Genomic DNA, 18,633 nt, shown 5'->3' on the forward strand with positions numbered 1-18,633 from the left:
AGTTCTCTGTTGACATATTGTTCCAACATTTTTGGATAATTTTCAGCAGAATCTTGCTTGCATGTGATATCAATGATATTGCTCAATAATTTCCATACTCTGTTGGGTCACCTTTCTTTGCAATGGGAACAAATATCCATCTCTTCCAGTCAGTTGGCCAGCTGACCGTCCTCCAGATTTCCTGGCACAACTTAGTGAGCACATCCAGGGCAGCGTCTGTTTGTTGAAATAAATCAATTGGTATCCAGGATGAGCCCTTAATTGTGTCCGTTTTCAATCCAAAGGTACACAGTTCAAATCCAACAGCTGCTCTGTGGGAGAACTATGGATAATCTCCTCTGGCGTGATTTACTGCTTCTAAAATCCACCTGGACGGTCAACTATGGATTGATTTCAACTCGATGATATGTGACACCAAAAAATATAATAAAGACTATGAAACTATTAAGGAGTCCTACTGGTGTAGTGTGGTATGGTTAGGGCTGTTAACTGAAGGATGCTTTCTGTGGGAGAAAGAGAAGCTGCCTCTTCCTTTAAAGATTTATAGCTTTGGAAATGAATGGAGGGTAACTGTGAATCTGAATCAACTTGACAGCAGTGCATTATCTGGTTTGGTTTTGTGTGTGACAACATAAATCATGACGGAGCCAAGTGCCCTTGTTTCTATTTTTCTTTCCTTTTTTATAGGTCTTTTTTATTCTCCTGGAGTTAATTATTGCCTTTAAAAAATTAACCTGATTTAAAGTGTTCTTTATATATGGGGTTATTAATTCCTACACACAGTATTACATGCTAGTAAAATCCTCCTGAAGATTATTCAGAAACAACTGGAACAGTACATTGACAGAGAACAACCAGAAATACAAGCTGGGTTTAGAAGAGATTGAGGCACTAGATACATTGTCACCAATGTCAGACAGATCTTGGCAGAAAGCAAAGGTACTAGAGGAATGTCTATCTGTGTTTTTCCAAGGACTATGCAAAGGCATTTGACGGTGTGGATCACAACAAATTGTAGTTAGCCTTGAGGAGAATGGGAATCCCAGAACACTTGACTGTGCTTCTGCAAAACCTATACTTGGACCAGGAAGCAATCCTCAGGACAGAGCACTGAAATACCAAATGGTTCAAAATCATGAAAGGTATGCATCAGGGAAGCATCCCATCTCCATACCTTTTCAATCTATATGCAGAACAGATCATTCAGGGAGCAGGGTTTTATGAGGAGGAATGTGGCAATAGGATTGGAGGAAGACTCATCAACAACATAGGTTTGGTTATGTTTAAATTTTTTTTGGTTGGGATTTTTTGTTTGTTTTTTTGTGGTGTGTTTTTTTGGGGGGGGTTTTGTTTTTGGTTTTTTTTTTTTTTGGCTCTCTTGGGCTGTCTCTCTCTTTCTCTCCCATCTCTTTCCCTCTCTCTTTCTTCTTTTTCTAATTTATTTACAGAATTAGAATACATTGTTTTCCAGAACATATTCTTCCAATTTCACTCACCTCTTCACCCCTCAAATTGTACAACCCCATGATTAATTAATCTCCCCTTCTCTCCCCACATCCTCATCTCTCTGCTCTTGCCCCTCCCACCCCTGAAACCTCATACTCTTTCTACAGTAATGTTTTTATACAATATTTGTACTTAGAGGACTGAGTTAGTTCACTCAGCATAGTGCATTCCAGTTCTTCCCAAGTTAGTTAATAGTTTAAAAAAATCATTGCTCCTGTGTGCTGCATAGTATTCCATTGTGTGAATGTACCATAATTTCTCAATCTATTCCTCTGTGGTGGGACATCTAGGCTGTTTCCATATTCTTGAGGTGGTGAATAATGCTGCTATGAACATTGGTGTACAAGTCTCCATTTGTGCCTCAGTTCTCATTTTCTCAGGGTATATTCCAACCAGTGGAATAGGTGGGTCATAAGGAATTTCAATATTCAGCTTTTTTAAGAAGCACCAAACTGCCTTCCAGAATGGTTGTATCATTTTACAATCTCACCAATAAACTATAAGAGTTCCTATCTCTCCATACCCTCTCCAACATTTATTACTTGCTTCCCTGTTAAACTTTGCCACTGTTACTAGAGTGAGATGGTACCTCATTGTGGTTTTGATTTGCATCTCTCTTACTACCAGTGATTTGAAGCATTTCTTCATGTGTCTGTTTGCCATTCTAATATAATGAAAAAAAAACCCTAACAATATATGTTATGCAGATGACACAATCTTGATTGCTGAAACTGAGGAAGACCTGAACTGTTTGCTGCAGAAGGGCAAGGACTATCATTTTTCACATGGAGTGAAGCTCAACATCAAGAAGACAAAAGATTCTCACTGCTGGGCCAATTGGCAGCACCATGATGGAGAAAAGATTGAGGCTGTTAAGAATTACAGTTTTCTCCGCTTCACAATTCTCTTGGCACCAGCAGTGAGGAAATGAAAAGATGAATTACACAAGGAAAATCTGTTGTCAAGGACCTTTCCAGAGTACTGGAAAACAACAATATTAGTCTACAATCTAAGGTGCACCTGATCCGGGCCATGGATTACTTGCTGTGCACTGGATAATGACTAAGGATGACAGGAGAAGAATTGATGTCTTTAAATTGTGGTGCTGGAGAAAAGTCTTGAACATACCATGAACCACCAGGAAAATAAATCTGTCTTGGAGAGGGTTAAACCAAGTTTCTCCTTGGAGGCTAGGATTTTGAAGTTCCATCTCATATACTTTGGGCATGTGGGTAGAAAGGACCAGTCCTTGAAGAAAGACATCATGCTCAGAAGAGTAGATAGACAACACAGGAGAGGAAGACTTCCAGATAAGATGGATTGATACAATAACTGGGCAATGGGAGTAGATGTGTCAGAATCAGTGAGACTGGCTCAGGACAGGATGGACTTCAGAGCTGCTGTGCATATAGGGTCGCTATGAGTCACAGGCGACTCGACGGCAGATAACAAGAACATACTGGGCACTAAAGCCAAGTTTTGGCAGCTTGATGCATAGGTGAGCAGAACTAGTTCAGTGGTGTGATTCACGTGGGATGAACAGGTAGTAATATCACTTTCCTATTGGGGGCTCTTGGATCTCAGTAACAGAAATTTCTCTGTGTCTGCTCAGTTCATCAGAGAAAAATTTTCAGATCTGCTGGGTAGGGTTGGCAATGTGGAAGAGTCAGATGTTAATGAGGACAGAGAAGGGAGCTCTGGTGGTGCAGGCCTCAAGCAGTCCCACTGCTGAGCCGGAAGTTCTTCAAATCATCTAGGAGCTCTGAGGGGAAAAAGAAGGACTTTCTTCTCCTGTGCCATCACAGCCTCAGAAGGGTCACCTATGAGTTGGTTCTGAGTCAGCCCAAGCAAGTTATTATCATTTGGGGGTTTTTTAAAAGTTGTACTTGATATGCCCAGATCCAACATTATTTTTATGCAGTTTAGGTAAAGAAAAGAAAAATCACTTACCACCTGGAGGACAGAGCAGAGTAGCTGATTAATTGACTGGAAAGCATGGAGATCCTCCTTCACAAACAGCTTTTCCTCCAGGTTCCTTTGTCCACACAGACGGCTCAGTGGGCTGCCAGATTCTTCAGAGGGTGGGCTCCCACCACATGGCCTTACCTTGTGACCTCCTTTCCCTGCGGGGCTATCACTATTTCCTCCTGCTCAGTTGTCTTCCCCTTCTTGCTCTTGATGAATACTTTTGTGATGTCAGGTCCCAAGAGGTCTGACTGATAAGTCGCAGGCTTTTCTAGTGTGAAAGCTGTCACAATCTGGAGGAGAGGCTGAGGGGGTGGTTGAGGTCGTTCTGGGTCTCGCAGCTCTCCAGGCACCCCTCAGTTTTCCTTGTTGACTTCCCTTCTCTGCACTGTCCCTTAATAATTGGTGTTCCTTCCACAGGTGTCTGGCTGAGGGCAGGGGGAGTTTCTGCTCAGTGTCTCCTTTTCTCTGAGATGACATTCACTCCTAGACAGCAGAGAAGACCCAGAAAACAGAGACAGCCAATGTCAGCTGCCCGAGGTCTCTAGACCTTGCTTCCTTCAGCTCCATCTTCATGTCTGCGTGGCCTTCTAATGGTTTTACCTGCCACCGAGAAGGAGGGACTCCCAGTCTGACTTATACAATCCACGTGTGTGTTAGAGATGCATGGAATACCCTCATTGCTTGGTCTAGTTTTTTCTATTCATTCCAAAAGTAGTGAAATATGGTTCTTGTTGTTGTTGTTGTTGTTGTATACCATAAAGTTGGGACTGACCGATAGCTGATCCTCCAGGGGGTTTTCAGTGGCAGTTAATCGCATGGGAGGAGATTGTCCCTACTTCTCTTGTGTAGCAGCTGGTGGCCTTGAACTCTGTGCCTTTGGGATTGCAGTGTAGCTTCTTGCCACTAGTCCATCAGGGCTCCCTAAATATTGCCCTAGGTGTTCAAATTAGATTTATGAGCAAAATAGAATGGGTCCTACACTCAAAGAACTTAGCATTCCTCCCAAGGAAAATAATAACAGCAACAACAAGACAAAAACACTACCTTTTTATCCCTGGAAGCTCTCATGGCTTAGTGGTAAGTAGTTGCACTGCCAACCCAAAAGCACATGGTTTGAATCCACCAGCTGCTCTGTGGTGGGAGGAGGAAGGGGCAATGGGCAATCTCCATGCAATTTACTGCCGCTGAAAACAAGCTGAAAGTAAGCTATGAATCGGTTCTGACTTCACAGCATACAGCAACACCACAACCCTTTCATTGCATAGTGAATGCTCTATTGTATCGCTGACATGACCTTAGTTCTTAGTTACTGAGTTAGTAACCAGACTGGGTAGGATAGAGGAGGCAATGGGTGGAGCAGGGAACTCTTTTTTTAAAAAAAAAAAATATTTTATTAATTTTAATGAACACTTACAGAGATTTTGGATTGCCATTCATTCATTGTTGCACTATTTTCTCTACCCCACCCCAGTTCATTCCTCTCCTTTTTTACCCCCCTTGGAAGTCTGTTTAATTGTCCCATTACCACAGTGCTTGTCAAAAGAGCAGGGAACTCTTGAGTAAGGGTCAATGCATAATACCATTTTCTCCCTCCATGTCATTTCCATCAGATTGACTTCCTACCCACTCCTCATTATTATAGCAAATGAAAATTATTCATTTGCCAACATGAACTTTTATGGAAACATTTCAGTGCAATGTTTCTTGAAAATGATCCAATAATCTCTTCTTATATAAAGTCTTTACTGATTTGCTACCCAAGGTTCGCTGTGTCTTGTGTCTTCCTCTGTATCCTTGCAGGTTCTGAAAATGCAAAGATGAGTGAGACCCTGAGCAATGTGGGGGGACAGAGGTGGGTGTGAAGCTTCAGTGATTTCAAGGGAGTCCTAGCTCTCTCATGCACTAACCTTGACCTTGGGTGAGTAACTTAACCCCCTTGAGCCTGTCTTCTCATTCATGGAATGAGAGACATCAGAGCCACCATGAAACTTGATGGTGGAGATGAAATGATTGTAAAAGCGCTTAAACCAGTTGGTGTCTAGCTGATTCCTGATCATGATTCCACATGTATTGGATTAGAACCACACTCCGAAGGGTTTTTACAAATACATATTTTCAATTTGCTTAGGGAAGTGCTAGTAAAGTTTAAGCTTATAAGAAACTGCCACACTGTTCTGCGAAATTGTGGGATCATTTTTGCCATCCTTTTAATAGTGCACAAAGCATAATGGATGAATAGATCGAGAGAAGGTAAAAAAGAGGGGAAAGAAGTCAAGTAATGACATCCATTTCAGCTGACTCACACAATAGCATGGATTAAAAGTTCACACTCACTGTCTCCACCTGTAGAAGAAAGCAACTCAAAGATAGACCTCAAAAAAGTCTTGAGAATCTGCTAAGAAGCTGCAGTGGCAAAATGGTTAAGGAGCTGTACTACAATCCTGAAGGTGGATGGTTCAGGGCTTAGGGGGACGAGGGGGAAGGAGTAGAAGGGAAATAAAAAAATCAATTTCAGCTGACTCATACAGATGTAGAGAAAGTGAGAGAGAGATACATAATGGATAGATAGAGGAGAGAGAAAGTAAAAAGATATAAAAGAAGGCAAGAAAAGAAATGCATTTTAGCTGACTCACATAATGGCTCAGGCTCGTCAGTGTCTGATTTCATGAAAGGAAAGTGCCAAGTCTTTCTTTGCAGGTATCTTTGGCTTGTTTTGAACTGTCAGCTTTTCAGTTAGTAGCCAAGTCCCTAACTGTGAGTACCAAGCAGAAGCTCTAAAAGTGCAGAAAGGGAGATAGACTTAGCAAATGGTAGCTAACAAATACTAATTCCCTTTCCTTTCTCCCTTTAGGGAGCTTCCAGCCTAAAAAGAGAGAAAAACCTGTGAACCAACACATACAACAACTTGTTGCACATGCTTTGATAAAAAAGCATGTGGTAAAAGTTAATGGATTACATGGACTTGACCATGAGTCTCTGTGACTAGACTGTGAGCCCCTTGAGAGCAGGCCTGTTGACTGTATCCTCTTCATTGTCGAGCTGCACAAATGTCTGAGTACGTTTGAAGAGACTGATCCCTCCCCTCGCCTGACCATGGTTTGATGATAAGAACCACTCTCAGGAGTGGCTTTTTCATTTTTTTTTCTCCCTAGCAGTTTCTGTATCATGAAAAATGTTGGGTTCAAGAATCTTCTCTCCCCTTGAAAGGACTTTTCCAAATGTTCTCAATGTTTGTGAACATGACACACCCCACACCCAGCTCGGTGTGGCGGCCACTGCACTGTCTGGGGGTAAGGAACTCCTTATGTCCTCCTCCCCACATGTGAGGCCAGCCTCTCTCACTCTAAACATTAGACATGCAGACCTCCAGACATTCACTCATCCTGGCTCTCCCTGGCCCTGACTTGAATCAACTTGGCCTGCGGACAGTTACGGCCCCTCACCTTCTCTTTCTCACATGTCATCATGCTGGTATGAGGCCAGCCCAGGCCCTGATGTGCATAGCTCTCCCAGGGCCTGGCTGGATTCTGGGTCTGGAACTATAAAATGGAGCCATCTATCACCCTCTGCACAGATCTCCCTGGACTCACCTGAAAGAAAGGGGGCTGGGTGCTGGAGAAGGCAGCCTCCAGGCTTCTGCCCACAAAGTATTTGTCACATTGATCAAATGTGTAAGGAGAAAGGGGAGAATGGAGGCTTTTTATCTTTCCCCAGCCTGCTCTGTGACAATCGGGGACCAGAGGAAGAACAGCCATAGGAGGGTGACTTGAGGGAATTAGAGCTTAGAAGGCTAATGCTGAAGAAGGATGCTGCCCTCTCCACACCTGCACAAGTCAGACACAGAAACCACTGGAGCCAGTGGCCCTACAATGTGATCAGATTGACCAGTCTGTGCTCATCACTCTGCCCAGCACCTAGCACAGTGCGTGACATGTAGTAGGCATCTAACTCACTGTCTTACCTGACTTCAGGGTCAAGAGCCATTCAGAGAAGCTCCAACCACTTGAGGATCTGTGTGTGTGTGTGTGTGTGTGTGTGTGTGTGTGTGTGTGTGTGTACACACGCGTGAGGCAAGCACCTGTGTGCATGTGTGCTATATCACACATGCTCACAGAGGGTTGTGCATTAGGTAGAACTTCTTAAGAGTCAGGAATCTTAAATTCTGGTGTGGTGACCCCAGGAAGACTGTAGCTTTGGCTTCTGCACAGAATGTAGTTATCTGAGCCTGGGGCTGAGAAAGGGCTGGGGGGCGCGTGTAGAAGAAGAAAATGAGTTAGATAACCTCTAAATTACCTTCTGTGCTTTCTGAGCTCAGCTCAAGCAAAGCGGAAGGGGATGTTATATGGATGTCATTTGTAAAAACTTGAGATTATTATTCTTCCCAGAAGTCCCCACTCTTTTTGATTTAGGGAGCATTTCTCAAGAGACAAGCTGTGCTGGGATGGGGATGAGGCCTGGATGTCTCCGCACAGAGGAACCCTTTGCTCCTCCCCAGGCGGATGGAAGATCATAGAGCTTTGTGTGCGCTGCTTCAACAGAGGGCAAAGGCCCAGGGGAGAGCATTTTGGTTGTCAGGAAATTAGAGGCTTTGCTCAGAACCAAGAAAAGAAAACTGACTCTGGAGCCAAACTAGGAGCTGAAGAAAAGAGGGAGCGGGCTGTAGCACAGTTGTGGCTTTGTTGTGTCTTTGTTTTAGTGCTGCTGAAGCAATAACATCTAATGACCTGAATGCTGCTGTCTTTCCTTTGCCAGCTGCCTCCCTCCCAGAGCTTGGGAAGTTGGCTGACCTGAGGAGAAGCCAAGGGTGGCTAATGAGTCATTAAGAGTCTTTATTGAATTAGGATTATAATCCATCTCAACATGCAGAGGAGAATGTTTCAAATTATCTACTTTCTTAATTGCAACTCAAGGATTTGGCAAGGAATTATCATGAGAGATAATGTCTGGAAATTGATGGATAGTGCTGATGCGTGTCTAAGCTTCCAAAACTGTACTGGCTGGAGAACACACACACACACACACACACACACACACACACACACACACACACACTCATAAACACCCTTGCTGTATTTCTGTACGCACACAAGGATTTGGCAAGGAATTATCATGAGAGATAATGTCTGGAAATTGATGGATAGTGCTGATGCGTGTCTAAGCTTCCAAAACTGTACTGGCTGGAGAACACACACACACACACACACACACACACACACACACACACACACACTCATGTACATAAACACCCTTGCTGTATTTCTGTACGCACACATGCATCTGCTTGCAGTGATACTTGTGCACACACACACACCCCGGTACACTGCTATACACACATACTCATACATACATGTGTTTGAAATGATACTTGTGCATACATACAAACACCTCTGCTGCACACATGTACACACAGCTATGTCTGTGCACAGAAGGTCAAGGCTTCAGCCTTTACTAGACAACTCAAGCAGGATGAGATTGCTCCCAATTCTGAGATATTAAGAAGAACAAGTTAAGATACAAAAGCAGCAATTCAAAATCTAAGAAAGCTAATGCATACACAATAAACATTCAAGAACAGTAACCTTGAGTGATTCAAATGGTTAAAGAGCTCAGCTCTTCATAAAAAAAGTTATGGGTTCAAGGCCACCCACAAATGGCTCAGGAAAAGTTTTGATGATTGATGTACTTTTGAAAAATAGGCCAGTGATAACTTGTTTTGGTTTTGCTTTTGCTTTTAGCAAAGCCATATGGGAAATACATTCTACTTTAGTGGGAATGTGAGCTCATAAATTCAGGACATGTGGGTCCTGGATAAAGTAACCCTACGGTGCATGAGTTTTGACTTAGGATGCTGAACATTGTGAAGAGGAATGTGGCATCAGGATCAGAGGAAGACTCGTTAACAACCTGCGTTACGCAGATGACACAGTCTTCTTTGCAGAAAGTGAGGAGGATTTGAAGTGCTTTCTTCAGAAGATCAAGGACTACAGCCTTCAACATGGATTACATCTCAACATCAAGAAGATAAAAATCCTCACCACTGGGCCAATAGGCAACATCATGAGAAATGGAGAAAGGATTGAAGTTGCCAATGATTTCATCTTAGTTGGAGCAATAAACAACACCCTTGAAACCAGCAGTCAAGAGATCAGGAGATGGGAAAGTCCGGGGTCAGGGATCTCTTCAAAGATCTAAAGTGAAATGATGTCAGTTTGAAGGCCATTATGTGCCTGATTTTCAGGCTATAGTCTTTTCAATCACTTGCCATGCATCTGAGGGCTGGACAATTAATAAGGATGATAGAGGAATCAGTGATTTAGGTGATTTGAATCCACAAGCTCTTCTGAGAGAAAACTGAGCAATCTCCTGTGCAATTTGTAGCCTCTGAAAATCTGCTGGAGGTCAATTATTGGTTGATTCTGACTTGGTAGTACCACCACCAGAGTGCTTAGAGCTGAAGAGCAAACCTTGGCTCTAGGTTAGAGAACACAAGCTGATTTTTATGCACCCATAGTGCCTGTTGTTGTTAAGTGGCATTGTAGATGACCCATACTGACCCTATGAAAGGAAGGCCTGAACACTTGTATAACTTTAATCGTTTCTCCAAGTTCATAGACTTTCCGGAGGCAAGTTGTTTCAGAAGTGGATGCCACTCCTGCTTTCAAGTTTGTTTTAATCAGGAAGCTCCACCAAACACTGTCCACCATGGGTAACTATTATTGCATTTGACACATTAGTGTCAGTGTTTAGCATCACAGTTGTGGTGTCTAGGCTTTAATTTCTCTGCCTGTGGAATGGGAACAGCACCTGAAAGCAGATTTTTGTCTTGCCACATCCTTCCTGGTCCTTGAAAACCTGTAAGATTTCAGCCTGTGATTGCTTCATGAGTTTAAGGGCATGATTGGTTTGCTTTTGTAGTTTCAAGGCTTACTGTATCTTTGCCCACCTTTCAGCCTCTCGAATGCTAAGTGAGAGCCAATGAGTTGGTGTGCTATCACTGTGTGCATTTCCAGATGAATCAGTGAATGAATAAATGAGTGAGGGCTGGGTGAAGGAGCAAAGCAGAAACACGGAACAGTGGAGGGTAGGTTCTGGAGAGTTCCCTAAAGATTTGATAAGATAACTTATCAGTACATATTAGCTATTATTATTGTTATTTTGCTTTGTTTTTGCCTGTTAAGTAAACCATGTTCCCTGTCCTGACTGAGCTAGGGGTACTTTGCTCCATATTTGATCAATCTTAAATCTTCAGAACACTCATGGTCTTTGCCCCTTCCCAGAATTCCCTGTACTCTACATTCTAATGCTGAAGGCTGGGGCTGCCGGGAGAAATCCAGGAGCCCAGCCCCACAAAACCCTCAGCTCAGGAGAGATTAGAGTTTGAATACAGCATCTGGCCAGTAAATGCTAAAAGTGCTCAGTCCTGAGGACATAGACTGAGCAGCTCCCATCTGAGTGTCTCCACGGGAGATGTAGCAGGGAAGGCAGGTGGCGGGGGGAGTGGGAGGATAGGGATGGGGGGGTGATGGAGCCCTCAAGGGCAAGTGATTAAGCTCTGAATTGCTAACCAAAATGTTGGCGATTCAGTCCCACCAGCCACTTTGTGGGAGAAAGCAGGAGTTTCTATAATTAGCCTTGGAAATCTCAGAATTGACTTGGTAACAATGTTACTGTTGTTAGGTGCTGTCCAGTCCAGTATAACTCATACAACAACAGACTTGAACTCTGTCCTGTGTCATTTTCATCATCTCTGATACACTTGAGCCTATTGCCACAGTCACTGCGTCAATCCACATCATTGGGGTCTTCTTTTTCTTTTACAACAATGTGTTTGGACTTTGCTTTTTTCCTTATTGTGTATGTGTGTGTATGTGTATGTGTGTGCATACACACACAGTGTGGTTAAGCTCTCAATTACTAACCAAAAAGGGTGGTGATTCCAAACCATAGGCTGTTGCTCAGGAGGAAGATGTGGCAGTCTGCTTCCATAAGCAGTCTTGAAGAATCTCCAGAGCACTCCTACTTTGTCCTGCAGGGTCATTATGAGATAAAGTAGACTCTAAGGGAATGAATGAATTAACTTGTTACTGATGTGTGCGTCTGTGTGGTGGTCATGGAGTGCTTAGAAGAAGCAAGGCCTGGGAAGGGAGGGTACTTGAAGACATTTCCCTTAAGTGCATTAGTACCCCAAAGGTTTTGGGGCTTATATTGTTCCTGTATTAGAAGATGATTATAAGCCTGACCCAATTAACTGACTATTGTATGCCCAAAGGACAAGCTTCATCCCCCAAATTTCAGAAGATGAGGATGGAATGGGGAATAGAGAGGCTCTTTCATGGTAAAAACAAACAAACAACAACAAAACACTACCACAAACCAACCAAACATAAAAACCCAACAAAGAACCTGACTTCAGGCTCCATGTGTAAAGCTGAAGCTCTTCTTTCAAAGGATTGGTAGTCTGAATTTTTGTACCTTGCAGCTTGCACTATGCCTGTAATTGTGAATAGGATTCCTCACCCAGCCTGGCACCATCGTCCCACTTTGTTCCTGTATTAGATAGAAAGGGTTTAATGGGGAGTAAGCCAGGAAATTTGCAAGACAGCAAACTAACTGGAAGAGATCTATACTTGTCCACATTCCTGAGGAAGATGATCCAACAGAATGTGAAAACCACCGAACGATATCATTAATATCTCATGCAAGCAAAATATTGATGAAGAACACTAAAAAATGACTAGAATGGCACGCTGACAGAGAAATGCCAGAAGTTGAAGATGGTTTTAAACAAGGTCACAGCACCAGAGGTATCATTGTTGATGTCAAATGGATCCTGGCCGAAAGCAAAGAATTCCAGAAGAATGTCTATTTGTGTTTTATTGACTGTGCAAAGGCATTTAACTGCGTAGATCATAACAAATTATGGCTCACATTGAGAAGAATGGGAATCCCAGAGCACTTAATTGTGCTCATACAGAGTCTATATCTAGACCAAGAAGCTGTTGTCCAAATGGAGCATTTTAAAATCAGGAAGGATGTGCATCAGGGTTTATATCCTTTCTCCATATTTATTCAATCTGTATGCTGAGCAAATAATTTGTGAAGCCAGATTCTATGAAGAAGAATGTGGCATCAGGATTAGAGGAAGATTAATCAACAACCTATGTTATGCAGATAACACAATTTTGCTTACTCAGAGTGAGGAGAATATGAAACACTTGCTGCAGAAAATCAAGGACTACAGCCTTCATTATGAGTTACATCTCAACATCAAGACAACAAAGGTCTTCACCACAGGACCAATAGTCAACATTACGGAGAAAGGAGTGAATCTGTCAATCTTGCTTGGATGAATAATCAACACCCTGGGTACCAAGAGTCAGGAAATCAGAAGACTTATTCCATTGGGCAAATCTGCTATCAGGGACCTCTCCATGCTGAAGAGCAATGATGTCAGTTTGAAGACTAAGGTGCACCTGATTCAGGCCATAATATTCTCACTCACCTTCTGCACATCAGAGAGCTGGACAATGAATAAGGATGATAGAAGAAGAATTGGTACCTTTGAGTTGTGGTACTGGGGAAAAGTGCTGACTATCTCACGGTTTGCCAAAAGAACAAACAGATATGTCTTGGAAAAGACGCATCTAGAGTGCTCTTTGGAGGCAAAGATGGAGAAGCTATGTCTTTCATACTTTGGGCATGTAGTTAGGCGAGGCTATTCCTTGAAAAGGGACATCATGCTTGGAAAGATGGAGGATCAGCAAAAGAGGGGAAGACTCCTAAGAAGATGGATTGATGTGGTGAGCTCAGTAATGGGCTCTATTGTGCCAGAGATGATGAGGATGGCACAGGATAGGGCAGGGTTAAGGTCGGTTATTCATAGAATTGTGATGAGTCATACTCGACTTGATGGCCCCTAAACAGCAACACCAAGCCTTCCTTCCTCATGTCTCTTATTCCCGTTACCTGAACTTTTAGCCTTCAGGACCTATCACAACAGTATCAGCGGAGGACAATCCCTTCCTTCCTTAGGACAATTAAATAAGCATTATAATAAAGGTAAGGGACCTCCTGTGGCTTAGGGCTAAGGAACTGCACTGTCAACTGAAAGACACACAGTTCGAATCTACCAGCTGCGCCATGAGAGAAAGACTGGCAATCTCCTCCCATGTGATTTACAGTCTCTGAAAACTATGAGTCAGCTATGAGTCAATTACAACTCAGTAGCACCAAAAAACCCAACACAATAACAGCAGGATGCTCTGGTGGTTGTGCTGCTGACTTGAAGGTTAACTCTCTCTGGTGGTTCAAATCCACCAGCTGCTCTACAGGAAAAAAATGGACAATCTCTTCTCACATGATTTACAGCCTTGGAAGCCTGCTGTTGTTGTTGTTGTTTGGTGCCGTCGAGTTGTAGACGACTCATAGCGACCCTATGAACGAACAGCCTGAGCACTGTTTGTACATAGAGTTTCTGGATGGAGACAAGCCATTTCGGAAGTGGATGCCACTCCTGCTTCCAGGCTTGATTTAGTCGGGAAGCTCCAGCCAACACTGTCCACCATGGGAACCCGTTACCACGATTGGCACATCGCTGTCACAGTCTTCAGCATCACAGCAACCACATGTTACCTCTGTACAGCAACGCACAGACCAGTGCTATACCACCTAGAAGAATGTTTGACAGGAAAACAATTTGAACCTGGCCGAGGGCTGCAGATGAAAATCACTCACCTTCGGCTTGGTAGCATAACTTCCTTTCCACTAGGCCAACGTAGCTCTCTCTTTGTCGTTGTCGTTGTTATTGTTGTTTGGTGCACGTAACAAACACATGCCCGGAAAAGCAGTTGACTCCAAAAGCTTGCCATGATTCCTGCGCTCACACCACCATGCTCCTTCTGGCAAGGAGAACTTCCCAAGACCCTGGGAGGAGCCAGCCAGGAACAACATAACCTCTGGAAGCCTGCAGAAGGGGCACTTATGAGTTGGTTCCAACTTGACAATTTAAGTTTTGATTTTGTTTCTGGTTGTTATGTGCCATCAAGTTGCCTGCGACTCATAGCGACCCAATGTGCAATAGCTCTGAAGCCTTCCCTATTCTGAGCCAGTTCCATTGATCCTAACACACCAACTCCCATTACTCCAACAACTGTGTCAATTCATCTCATCTGGGGTCTTCCTCTCCTGAGCTGCTCTTTCACCCTTCCAAGCATGATGTCCTTTTCCTCCATCATCCAGTTTTCACATGCAAACGAAGGGATTGGAAACACCATAGCTTGGGTCTGGTGCAACTTAGTCACCAGAGCCATATCCTTGCTCTTTAACACTTTAAAGAGGTCAGTTGTAGCAGATTTGCCCAGTGCAGTATGTTGTTTGATTTCCTGACTGCTGCTTTCATGGGCGTTAATTGTGGATCCAAGTAAAAGGAAATCCTTAAAAACTTCAGTACATTCTCTATTTTCCATCATGTTTGTTATTGGTCCAGTTGTGAGGATTTTACTTTTCTTTATACTGAGGTGCGTTCTGTTTAAATCTTATTACCACCACTTACTGGAGAGTTTTCCACATACCAGGGACTGTGCTGAGTAATTTTCATCATTTTATGAAAGGTCCTGTGAGCAAGGCACCATTGCCATCTTCATTTCACAAATAGAAGTTTAGAGAGACTTAGAGAATACCAGTTATTTCCCAGATATATGACTATTCTGTAAGAGAATGACAATTTGAATCAGGTCCATGTGAACTCAAAGATTATGTTCTCTGCTGGGGATCAAAGGACTCTGAAAATAGCTGATATTTCAGCTAATCTTGAAAGAAGATAGGATTTGGGGAAGTGGAGAAAGAGGAAGTGGACAATCAAGTTTACAGGAAGGGCTGGAGCAGGAAGGCTGAGAATGAATGCTGGTGGTGTTCTCACATCCAAAAGTATGCTGAGTTTGCTAAACGAAAGACCCCAAGAAGTCTTTAAGAATGTAGATTTTTAGGATCCCCAAGGGTGGTCCTGGGATTCTAAATGATAAAGAAGTTCCCCAGGAGATTCAGATGGGGAGAGGTTCAATCAGCACCTGGAGCCCCTGGAGGCCAGAGTTGGGAGCTATAAGCAGGGATGCAGTTGACTGGTTTGAAAAGCAGATCAGGACAAAACTAAGAGGAGCTTGATCATCATGCTAAGGAAAATGGCATTCAAAGTCCTCTATTTATCACGTGCCTCCGCCAAACCTTCAGGCCAAAGCTTACAGGTAATGGAAGATGAAAGAGTGTTGTGAGGGGACAGCTAAGGTGTAAGCCAAACTTTCAGGAAGAACATTCTTGAGGGATCAGAGAGACTGGAGACAAGGGATTCCAATTAGAAAGTCATCAAAATATAATAAGGGGTGATGATATGATAATAAGATCCTGAACTTGGAAGGGGACAATGATGGGGAAATGTCTCATCTTCATTAACTCAAGAAACATTTATTTACTATACCTTCTGGACTGGGTACTGTACCAGGTTTTGTTGTTGCTGTTGCTAGGTGTCATCGAGTCCGCTAAGACTCGTAGCAGTCCTATGAACCAATGGTCTGAACTTTGCCCTATCCTGTGCCATTGTCACCATCTCTGCTCTGAGCAAGCTCATCGTTATAGCCACTGTGTGTCAAGTCATCCTATTGAGGGTCTTCTTCTCTTTCTCTGACCCTCCACATATCCTAGCAGGATGTCTTTCTCCAATGATTGGTCTCTTCTGACCTTTTTCCAATTACTGGCCTCTTCTGATCTTTCTCCGATGACTGGCCTCTCCTGGCAACATGTCTGAAGTTTTTGAGATGAAGTCTCACCATTCTTGCCTTTAAGGTTGCCCTTCCTCCAAGACAGGCTTGTTTTTCTTTTGGTAGTCCATGGGATACTTGGTACCAACACTAGACTTCAGAGACATCTTCCATCATCCTTATTTATCGTCCAGCTTTCACATGCATGTTGGTGTTAGGTGCTGTTGAGTCGAGTACGACTCATAGGAACCCTAAGAGCAGATTTGAACCCAGTCCTGTCTTTTGCCATCCTCACAATCTCTGACACACTCAAGCCCATGCTGTAGTCACTGTGTCAATCCACCCGGAAGAGGGTCTTCCCTTTGCCATCTCTCCACCTTTCCTTCCTTTCATGATGCCCAAAGTATGTGAGACAAAACTTCATCATCTTTGCCTCCAAGAAGCACGCTGGCAATACTTTCTCCAAGACATATTTGTTTGTTCCTGGTATATTCAGCACTGTCCTCCAACACCATAGCTCAAAGGTATCAATTCTCCTGTCATTCGTTGTTCAGCTCTCAGACGCAGCAGAGCAAGTTATTGAAAAGACCATGGCCAGAATCAGATGCATCTTAGCTCTCAGACTGACATCATTGCTTCTCAATAATTTGGAAAGGTCCCTGACTATAGACTTTCCCAGTGCAATCCGTCTCCTGTCTCCAAACTTCCTGACTGCTGGTCCCAAGTGTACTTATCCTGGCTCCTAGGAAGAGGAAGTTGTTGACAGTCTCAATCTTTTCTCCATTTGTCATGATGTTGCCTATTGTGGTGAGGATTTTCGTTATAGGAAGTAATTAAAAAGACTACAGTGGCACATGTGCATCAACTACTGGGGAGGATGCTGGGGTTGAGGTTTTGGATTTATGCCTTAGGGACCCCACCCTGTTGTTATTCAGCTGGAGCAGCACAATGAAAAAGCCAAAGAAGTTAATGCCATTCCCCTTCTTCCAAGAAAACCCTTGCGTATCTGTACTAATCTCCAGGAAAATTCACCAGCAAATACATTCTTGAAAACCAACACAACAAAGCCCTTCTCCAGAGATAACCACAAGCCTATGAAATGCACAGGCCTCCTGGAATGTATGTATGCCAATCTCTAGCTTCAAATCCATATTGCCCAACAACAGCTGGCCATTCTGGAAAATTTACAAGCTGCCGTGACACAACTGGTTCCTGGGAGGGAAAGCAAGACCATTCTCCAAGCTGTATCTCATAATCTGCTTTTAAATCACTTGCCCCAATTCAGTAAGTGAATAGTGGAACAAAGTTACTGTGTATCTTTACCCCTTTTTCTTCCTAGTAAACTGTTGGTATAATCTGGCCCCTGAAAAATTAAAAAAAACAAAAACAAAAACAAAAAACCACACACACACAGAAAAACCATGGCTTGGATCAGGCGCACCTCAGTCTTTAAACTGGCATCCTTGTTCTTGATCGAACACTTTAGAGAAGTCCTTGATGGTAGATTTTCACCATGTCTTTGGATTTCTGGACTTTTGTTACCATGAGTATTGATTTTGAATTCAAGTAAGATGAAATAATTGACACCTTCATTCTTATTTCCATCTATCATGTTGTTGTAGAATTGGTCCAATGGTGAGAATTTTTATTTTATTTCTATTGAGATATAACCCATATTGAAGGCTATTGTTTTTTATTTTCTGCAGCAAATATTTTAAGTCTTCACTTTCTGTAAGAAAGGTTGTGTCATATGCATAATGCAAGTTATAGTTGAGTCTTCCTCCAATCCTGATGGCACAATTTTCCAGCATTAAAATTATTTGCTTAACACAAAGATTGAACAGGTGTGGAGAAAGGATCCATTCCTGATGTACTCTCTTCCTGATTTTTTAAATTATTATTAATGTCAATGAACATTTACAGATATTGTGAATTTCCATTCATTCATTGTTGTACTTTTCTCCCCACCCATGCCACCCCCACCCCAGTTCACTCTTCTTTAAAAGCAAAAGAAAAACTCCTTCTTTGGTATACAATCCCCCCGCACCCTCCCACCCTCACCCCGAGTATACTCCACACTACAACCCTCATTCCAAACTCTTATGATAATCATAATGATTTTAAATCATGTGCTATTCCTTTTTTCCTGTTGGGAAAAGAACTCCTTGGTCTGTGCATAGTGCTCACAAGAACACAACTAAATATTTTCAGATTAATATTCTTTCAATATTAGTCATAATTTGTTATGATCCACATACAGTCAAATGCCTTTGCATGGTCAATAAAACACAAATATCTTTCTAGTATTCTTTGCTTTCAGCCAAAATGCATCTGAATTGGCAATGATCTTTCTTGTGCTACAGACTCTTCTGAATCCAGCTTGAATTTCTGGAATTTCTCTATTATTTTT

This window comes from Elephantulus edwardii, unplaced genomic scaffold (genome assembly GCF_000299155.1).
Source record: "Elephantulus edwardii isolate Elephantulus edwardi_28Jun2011 unplaced genomic scaffold, EleEdw1.0 scaffold00120, whole genome shotgun sequence".
NCBI classification, from domain to species: domain Eukaryota; kingdom Metazoa; phylum Chordata; class Mammalia; order Macroscelidea; family Macroscelididae; genus Elephantulus; species Elephantulus edwardii.